We start from the raw sequence: 9,455 nt of genomic DNA on the forward strand, positions 1-9,455 counted from the left end.
GAGACCAATCTACCAATAGGTGCTATTTGTGAGGCATTAGAAAACCTCCCTGGTCTTTGTGGTTGAATCTGTGTTTGAAATTCACTGCTCTACTGAGGGATCGTACAGATAATTGCGTGTGTGGGGTTCAGAGATGAGGTAGTCATTCAAAAACCATGTTAAACCCTATTATTGAACATAGAGTGAGTCCATGTAATGTAACTTGTTAAGCACATTTCTACACCTGAACTTATTTAGGCTTTCCATAAAGGGGTTGAATACTTACTCAAGACAAGACATTTCAGCTTTTCATATTTATTTTTTTTGTCAACATTTCTAAAATATAATTACACTTTGACATTATGGGGTATTGTGTGTAGGCCGGTGACACAAAACCTCAATTTAAACCATTTTAAATTCAGGCTTTAACACGACAAACTGTGGAAAAAGTCTAGGGATGTGAATACTTTCTGAAGGCAATAGGTACTTTTCTCATGTTTTGTTCTATCATGAAAAGTTGTCTTGACAAGTTGCTCTCTTTTGAAACAACCAGCAGACAGGATGAACATTTTGTGGACTGATATATTGGTACCCTTGCACTTTTCTTGAATAATTCATAATTCTGTCTAAAATAAGTTGAAATTGAAAATACATTTGTCTCCACACCTGGTTATTTCATATTTCCACATTGCAGAACCATTTTTTTTTGGGGGGGGGGGGGGTCTACAATTTGCAATGGCTGTTCAGCAAATTTTAGAAAATAAAAACAAATGGCATTGACAGAATTATTATCACCCGTTACTAGTACTTGGTTGCACAGCCTTTGGTCAGCATAACTGCCGGCAAATGCTTCAATTTTGCTCCCTCTTCAGCTGCAAACTGCTCCCAATTCTTCAATATTTGATGGTTGCCTTTGACCAACTGCTGTTTTCAGATCTCGTCGTAAGTTTTCGATGGGACTCAGATCTGGACTCATTGCTGGCCACTCCAGTCCAGTGTTTCTTCTTGAACCATTCCTGGGTGCTTTTTTATGTTCTTGGGTTCGTTGTCCTGCTGGATACCCATGACCTTTGACGGAGACCTAGTTTTTGGACACCGGGTTGAACACTGCACTCCAGAACACCTTGATAATCTGCTGATTTCATGATGCCTTGAACATGTTCAAGGCCCCCAGTACCAGAGGCATCAAAGCAACCCCACAGCGTTATCGAAACCTGTCTCTTATACACATCTAGATGTGTATAAGAGACAGGTCCCAGAGGCATCAAAGCAACCCCACAGCGTTATCGAAACTCTCCCATGTTTGATTGAAGGGAGGAATGCTTCATTYGGTGATACGTTACTGTAGTTATACTTGAGATATCGTTTTTCAATGGGAGAAGTAATACAAATAACTGAAGATTTTTTGTTGTTGAAAAGTGCAAGGGTGACAACTATACCCAGGGATTGCACATACCGACTAGACAAACCCAGAGGGGTTGCAACTTTTTATGTGTATGAGGTTGAGAGCAGGAAAGAGGAAATACATCTGAGATTAGGATGGAGATTAAGAGGTATGGAATAGGTATATAAGGAAGCAGAGCTGAGTGAAAGAGAGCATCTGAAACAAGGAGAAGCAAGAATAGAGGAAAAAGACGTTGACATTTACATACCTCAAGGTAAAACCCGAATATTTGATTCTCTAATGACAAAATGCACCTCTTTCTCGTTTGTCTCTGAGTGTGCCGGAGTCTGGTTGGGTGCCSCCACAGATCRGAACTCCCAGTTTCCTTTATAAAATATATATAATAACTTTGCTCTTTTCCCAACAGCTGAAGAGAAGTGAAGATCCCATGATGAAGGTCCTACCCATTCTGGCCATGATGSTACTCGGGGCGTCTGCCATKGTGCTCAACGCCCTAAACTCCCCCGGTACAGTAGCCTTCCCTCATCATCTCAACACCACAGTGACTGATGTAGATTCTCTCAATAGAAGATGTATTTTCAGGGCCGGTTACCCTGACCCAGAATAAGCCTAATCCTGGACTGAAAAGCATGCTCAAATTAGAATAGCCATGTAAAGTTCTGTGTCTGCCCACATAAGAAAATATATACTATAGTATTCACTGTAGTGTTGTTGCTGACTTTACTGTAGTATTTACTGTAGTGTACTGTTTTATTTACTGTACTATTTACAGTTAATTGTAGTATATATACTGTATCAAAATCTGTCGATGTGCCTTTGAGCAAGGCACTTCACCCTAATTCCTCCTGTAAGTCGCTCTTGATAAGGGCGTCTGCTAAATGACTAAAATGTAAATGTATATACTATAGTAATTGACATAGTGTTTTTGTGGATTGTAGTATACTGTAGTATTTACTGTAGTGTACTGTTTTATTTACTGTACTATTTACAGTTAATTGTAGTATATATACTGTATCAAAATCTGTCGATGTGCCTTTGAGCAAGGCACTTCACCCTAATTCCTCCTGTAAGTCGCTCTTGATAAGGGCGTCTGCTAAATGACTAAAATGTAAATGTATATACTATAGTAATTGACATAGTGTTTTTGTGGATTGTAGTATACTGTAGTATTTACTGTAGTTTTTGTTTTATTATCTTTGACATAGAAGTCGAGGCTTTCTCCTTCAGGAAACCTACTGGAGAAATAAGAGCTAAGAGCTAATTTTCTATAACCTGTACGGAACACAATATTTGGTATATACTTGGCATGTAGGTTTCTCACTTATGGGTGGAAAAAATTGCGATATGGGTGAGGGAAATGGGCAGGTTATATGCAAATAAGATAGTGTAGTATTTACTATAGTTTAAAAAAGTGTAGTGTTTTTGCGGAATATACTGTACTATTTACAACAGTGTTTTTTTTGTGTGGATAATAATGTAGTATTTACTATAGTATTCTACAGTATACTACAACATTCTATAGTAAGTACTACACATGCTCGAGGGATGCAACAGTGTGTAGTATAGTATTCTATAGTTTACTATGGGATTCTATAGCAAGTACTGTAATATTCTATAGTAAACTGTAGTATTGTTTCATGTGGGTGGCAACCCAGCCCTGTGAGTATATGGACGGAGCCTATCTCTCATATCCGTCCTTTTAATCTCTCCCTTGTTCTCCCCTTGTTCTTTTAGAACCTAAACTGGTCTCTGGGAAGGTCAAGGCCTTTCTCCCATGTCCTGGCCATTCTACCTGGTATAAACTGTGTGTCACGACTTCCGATGAAGTCGGTACCTCTCCTTGTTCGGGCGGCGTTCGGCGGTCGACGTCGGCAGTCTTCTAGCCATCGCCGCTCCACCTTTCATTGTCCATTTGTTTTGTCTTGTTTTCCCGCACACCTGGTTCACATTCCCTCATCAGACTAAATGTATATTACCCTCTGTTTCCCCCATGTCTGTGTGTGGAATTGTTCTTTGTGTAGGGTGTTACGCTACAGGCTGTCTTGCCCTAGGTTTGCTTCTAACCTAGCGTATTGTATTAAACGATACATCAAAAGCATCACGCTACAGAAACAGTAGATAGGCTCATGCCGTTCTGGCTTGGACAAGGCTACTTAGCTACTTATATAGCTCAAAAAGGGACTAATAATGAATAAAACAAACTTTTTAATTTGATCTACATCTCAGTCCAAGGGTGATGGAATGATAAGTGGGAAAAGGACCCAATTTTCATACTTGAGTAAAAGTAAAGATACTTTAAAAGAAAATGACTAAAGTAAAAGTGACCCAGTAAAATTCTACTTGAGTAAAAGTCTAAAAGTATTTGGTTTTAATGTACTTAAGTATCAAAAGTATAAACCATTTATAATGTCTTATATTAAGCAAACCAGACAACATGATTTTCTTGTTTTTTAAATTTAAGGATAGCCATGGGCACAGTTCAACATTTCAACATTTGTGTTTAGTGAGTCTGCCAGATCAGAGGCAGTAGGGATGACAAGGGATGTTCTCTTGATAAGTGTGTGAATTAGACACTTTTCCTGTCCTACTAAGCATTCAAAATGTAAGGAGTATTTTGGGGTTTCAGGGAAAATGAAAGGAGTAAAAAGTACATTATTTTCTTTAGGAATGTAGTGGAGTAAAAGTATGTTGCCAAAAATATGAATAATAAAGTAAAGTACAGATACCTCAGAAAACGACTTAAGTAGTACTTTACACCACTGCATTTGAGAATCCTATCTAGGCCTATTGTCAGAAAACAGTGTAACCTAATCTATTTTCAGGGGGAATGGCCTTAATAAAATACTGCTTCACTTGTTTGTACGATGAAACATTATGCATTTTTTGACTAGCAAATAAAAACGGAATAAAAAAATATCTTCATTAATCAATAATCATTGCATGACTTTCTTTTGTTGACCTGACCTTATGTAGCAGTATTTAGCAATCAGATGTGGACAAGGTGTTCAAGAAATAACAATACAAATACAGCCTCATTTTATTTATAGATGGACAACCCACTGGGTTGACTTTACAGATTTAGAATTTAACCTATTACCTTTCCATTCGGTGACATGTTTGAGTAGTGTGCTCAAAACAGAGAGCATGCGTGATATTTACTTTGCATGCGTAAACGTTTTTACGCATGCCATTGATCAGAGAGGGAGAGATTATTCTCCCTCTACACAACTGTTGCTCTAATCCTCTTTGAGAGGATATGCTTAGTAAAACTACAGGTTGRAGACGCTGCTGCAGCCATATTGAACAGACATTTTGTAAAAATAAAAAAAAACGATTGCTATTTTTTTATTTGATTACCATATTCTAATGACCATTTAGMCTACTAAATCTTTTTACAACTAACTTTGAAACTCATTTTCGGACAAATCACTGGATTAATCAGTAAGTAGGCTATTAAATTGTAATGGTCTAATTTGGTAACCGTTTAATTAGTGGTTGTAGATTAGAATATCTCTTTTTGATAGTTTAGAGATTGTGACAGTGGCAACACAGTTTTGAAGATGAAGGACCGATTGGAACAGTTGAAGGCGGTAAGCTTMGTCTTTTTATACACTTGTTCATGTTTTCATGGCCTTGCTTGCTATTAGCTTAACATATAACCGTTGCTAATCATATAGAATGATATAATATGGATGGGGGACGTATCTGATTTACTCGTTTGTTTTTGGGGAAGTATCTGATTTACGTGTCTGTTTTTGCGCACCAGATGCAGTTGGTTCCGGATGAGCGGTTTGACCACAACGTTCGATCAACTGTTGATCCCATTTTCAGGCCTAGAAAAGCATAAATAGTCTAGTTGAACATTGCGCTAATAAACATTATAGTATTAAGTTATTCTTGGAAGTAGGTAGGCCTAATTGGGGTGTGATGATATTTAGGCTGTGCACTTGTTTATTGGTGGTGCGTTACAAATGGAGGTGGGTGGGTAGAGAGAGGGGACCAGAAGGGTTGATTAAGGAAATATGAAAGGGTTGTTTTCTCCTAATTTCCTGCACCTCTTCCAAGGTCTCAAGGTTATCGATGTACTGGCTATTCATTGTAGTTTATGTGCACCGCAAGCCTTATTCTGTGTGGTAATTTTTTAAACAAAACTTTACAGTGGATTTAAATCACATTGTTTCACTGACGTAAGAACCACTAAAAAAGCCTGTGAGTGTGATTATCTCACCACAAACGCACCACCACAACAACTCTGCTGGCTGTGTGTGTGTCAACAGAAAAGTGATGTGGCTGGGGACGATGTGGAGATTCCAGTGGAGAACCAAGCCTTTATGGATGACTTCTTCGCCCAGGTATTTCTGACCGTACTCCTGATGTGTTTGTGTGCTTGTGCGTGTGTGTTCACCAGTGTGTCATCATTGCCTGTCTCTGTCTCAGATTGAGGAGATTCGCAGCAGCATCGATAAGATAGATGAGAGTGTGGCACAAGCAAAGAAGCTGTACTCTACCATCCTCTCCGCCCCTACATCAGAGCAGAGTAATCACCATCATTCAATCCCCCTCTCTCTCTCTCTCTCTCTCTCTCTCTCTCTCTCTCTCTCTCTCTATGTCCCTCTCTCTCTTTCTCTCCTGCACTCTCTCGCTCTTCATCTCTTTGTTATCTCACCCCCTTTCTTTCCATTCCATATTGTTCATCCTTTGTGGCTTGTTGATACTTCTATGTTACAACCTCTCTTCTTTTCTCCTTTCTCTGTGTTCATCCAGAGACGCAAGATGATTTGGAGGCAGTCACCAACGACATCAAGAAAGCAGCCGGCACCGCTCGCAACAAACTAAAGAGTAAGTCCTTCCCGCCCCTTTAAATATTAAACGCACCATATCTTACCCACAGTCTTTCTGACGACCAACCGTATTCTGACGACCAACACAACAGTCATCAAATTGTATAAATGTAGTTTTCCTGTCAAGATAAGGTGTTTTTTGAATGCCGTGGACGGCAATACCATAGTAGTTATTGTTGTTGTTGTCGATTGCCGTAGTCATGGTAACGGTTGCATGTTCCCATCCCTGGCAGGTATCGAGAAGCAACTTGAGACAAACACAGATGAACGGTCGTCAGCAGACATGAGGATTCGGAAGTCTCAGGTAACCCTTTAAGAAACAAACTAACCTCAACCAAACCCTTAACGCTATCGGTTTGCACGTCAGTCATGTCCCCATCGTTGTTCCTGTTGGAGACCGGGGTTGGAGACTCGGGTTTCATTCCCACTGGTTACCATAACAACCTCTTTACCCATCTTCACCTTTTCCCAGCATGCCATCCTGGCCAAGAAGTTTGTGGAGGTGATGACCAAGTACAACGAGGCTCAGACGGACTTTAGAGACAAGAGCAAAGGCCGCATCGCCCGGCAGCTGGAGATCAGTGAGTCTGATGCCAATCGTAGAGACAAGATACCTGGTATAACTAGGGCCAGGGTTTTTGTTCCTGGACAAGTCAATTGTCAGGAAAAAATCCAGGCCCAAGTTGCATTAAGTTGAAGACGGGAGTGCATGTTTCAACCTATCACAGACAGACTCAATTAAATACAGTGCTCTTTACCAGTGCAAATACTTGGAAAATCATTTCAAATACTTTGAGTGTTTGCTTGAATCTGCCTGGAGTTGGGCAGGGTTGCAGTTTTGTTCATTTTCTTTTCTGGTTTATTGAAACCCAGATCTGCTTTTGATGGCATGTATTAGTTTATTCTATGCCAGCATTAAGGGCCTGTTATATGTTATTAACTTGTTATTAAGCCTTTCAAACATGTTATTAACCCTTTCATACATGTTATTAACCCCTTTCTGTGAACTCTCCACTCCACAGCGGGAAAAACGACGAGGAGCTGGAGGAGATGTTGGAAGGAGGGAACGCAGCCGTCTTCACCGCAGGGGTAATTTGTGTGTGTGTGTGTGTGTGTGTGTGTGTGTGTGTGTGTGTGTGTGTGTGTGTGCGTGTGGCGTGTGTACAAGTGAGAGTGTGTGTGTGCTGTGTGTGTGTGTGTGTGTGTGTACAAGCGGGAAGCTTTGTGTGTGTGTGTGTGTGTGTACAAGCGGGAAAGCTTGTGTTGTGTGTGTGTACAAGCGGGAGCTTGTGAGTGTGTGTGTACAAGCGGGAAAGCTTGTGATTGTGTGTGTGTGTACAAGCCGAGAATGCTTGTGACTGTGGGTGTGTCAAGCAAAATGCTTGTGAATGTATGTATGTTCGTGCATGCTTGCGAGTGTGGGTGTTAAACCGTTGTGTGTATACTCTCCTATGTGTGTGTTTAAACCGTTGTGTATATCTTCTCCTAATGTGTGGGTGTTAACATTGTGGTATATCCTCTCCTATGTGTTTTGTAGATCATGGAGTCAGGCATATCAAAGCAGGGCGTTGAATGAGATTGAGGCGGGCACAAAGACATTGTTGAGGCTGGAGAGCAGCATCAAAGAGCTTCATGACATGTTCGTGGACATTGCTATGCTGGTGGAGAAACCAGGTAACCTTACACCTTTTGGTTGCATCCAAATGGACACTATTCCCTACGTAGTGCACTGCTTTTGACCGCTGTTTGTGTGTGCCTCTCCCACACTCCGCTCCGCCCACCCTTCAAAGGGCGGTATGATTGACAAGATTGAGAGCAACATGGGACCAATCGGTGGGCTTCGTAGAGCGGCGCGGTTGCCGACACCAGAAAGCCAGAGCAGCCAAATTTCAGCAGGAGGCCCGTAGGGTGAGTGGGGCTGAAACCATAGAATTAGAATGAGTAGAATGGCCGTCCCCATTCAGGTCGATGATGCCATAATAGGTGATTCTATTTCTACGGCTGAAACGTCCTGTTTATAGGTCCACTTCAGTCCGGACCATAGACCTATTACCTATCACCTTGGTTCATACAGGAGAAGGGATACATTGGCTTTGTCCCAAATGGCACCCTATTACCTTCATAGTGTATTGCTTTTGAAAGTACTGCACTATACAGGGAAAAGGGTGCAATTTGGGACGCACGCTAAATCTACTGTCTTGCTACAGGGGGTTCAGCATTCTCACTGATGCAAAGAATCTCTTAAAACTTCAGAACCTACAATGACACATTTAGTCTCGAAATACTTATCTTGGGTTATGTTTTCTCTATGCTCAGGTCAATTTTCCCTTTCGTTTTTCAGATTTTTTTCTCGTTCTGTTTCTTCTCTCCCTTCCCTTCATTGTTTCTTTATATTTCTTCCTCCTCCACTTCCTCCTCTGTGTCCTCTTCCTCTCTCGCATCCTCTGTCTTTCTTTAATATTTTCATTCTGTCTTCCGCCCTTTAGAAGCAGATGATGATCATGTGTTGCTGTGTCATTCTCTGTGTCATCGGAGGGTCCTTCCTCTACAGCTTTATCAAATAGGAAATACCATCCGGGTAAAACTGGTTGTAAAACTGAGATGTGTTCAMAACTCCAATCTTACACTTTTAAATCATGCATTGATGCAGAAGGATGTTAGCCTGGTCACAAATCTGTTTGTACTCTTGCAAACTCCATTCCTGTCTGTGTCAAGCCAAACATGTGTGGCATGATGATGAGTGACAAGGAGTTGGCATGATAGCACAAACAGGCTGGCACTCAGGCTAAAAGGATGCAGATGTGTGTAAAAGATTTCCAGGTGTGATCAGGGCCTGTATTTATAAAGCCTTTCAAAGTATGAGTGCAGATCTGGGATCAGTTGAACCTTTTAGATCACAATGAATAAGATTTACATGGACAACCGGGGCACGATCCTAGATCAGCACTCCTACTCTGAGATGCTTTATGAATACGGGACCAGATTAGATAACGTTAGATCCAGGTTATTCTTAGTCTTTGTCCCACATGGCATCCTATTCCCTTTGTAGTACATAGGGAATAGGGTGCCATTTTGGGATGTAGACTTAGGCTGTATTATTGGCCTCAACGTGATAATCACTTGTGACTCTGGCCTCAGGTGAAGTTGAAGAGGAGTGTCCCAGATTACCCCCAGTTGAACCTGGGTGGATGGATCAACAGTGGACACTGTCTGTCAAGAGATACATACAG

General features: G+C 41.0%; 1 long non-coding RNA gene and 1 pseudogene across 1 annotated transcript in view; both read left to right on the forward strand.

Moving 5' to 3' along the window:
• The window catches only part of LOC112068276 (uncharacterized), a 29,735-nt gene extending 26,525 nt beyond the window's left edge, over nucleotides 1-3,210 (forward strand). Inside the window, exons 2-3 of the long non-coding RNA XR_002893549.2 lie at nucleotides 1,791-1,890; nucleotides 3,119-3,210. This is a non-coding gene — a long non-coding RNA (uncharacterized lncRNA). The remainder of the gene's footprint in view (nucleotides 1-1,790; nucleotides 1,891-3,118) is intronic.
• Nucleotides 3,211-4,506: 1,296 nt separating this feature from the next.
• Nucleotides 4,507-9,449, forward strand: LOC112068268 (syntaxin-3-like; annotated as a pseudogene).
• Nucleotides 9,450-9,455: the final 6 nt, after the last annotated feature.

Source organism: Salvelinus sp. IW2-2015, unplaced genomic scaffold (genome assembly GCF_002910315.2).
Source record: "Salvelinus sp. IW2-2015 unplaced genomic scaffold, ASM291031v2 Un_scaffold356, whole genome shotgun sequence".
Taxonomy (NCBI): domain Eukaryota; kingdom Metazoa; phylum Chordata; class Actinopteri; order Salmoniformes; family Salmonidae; genus Salvelinus; species Salvelinus sp. IW2-2015.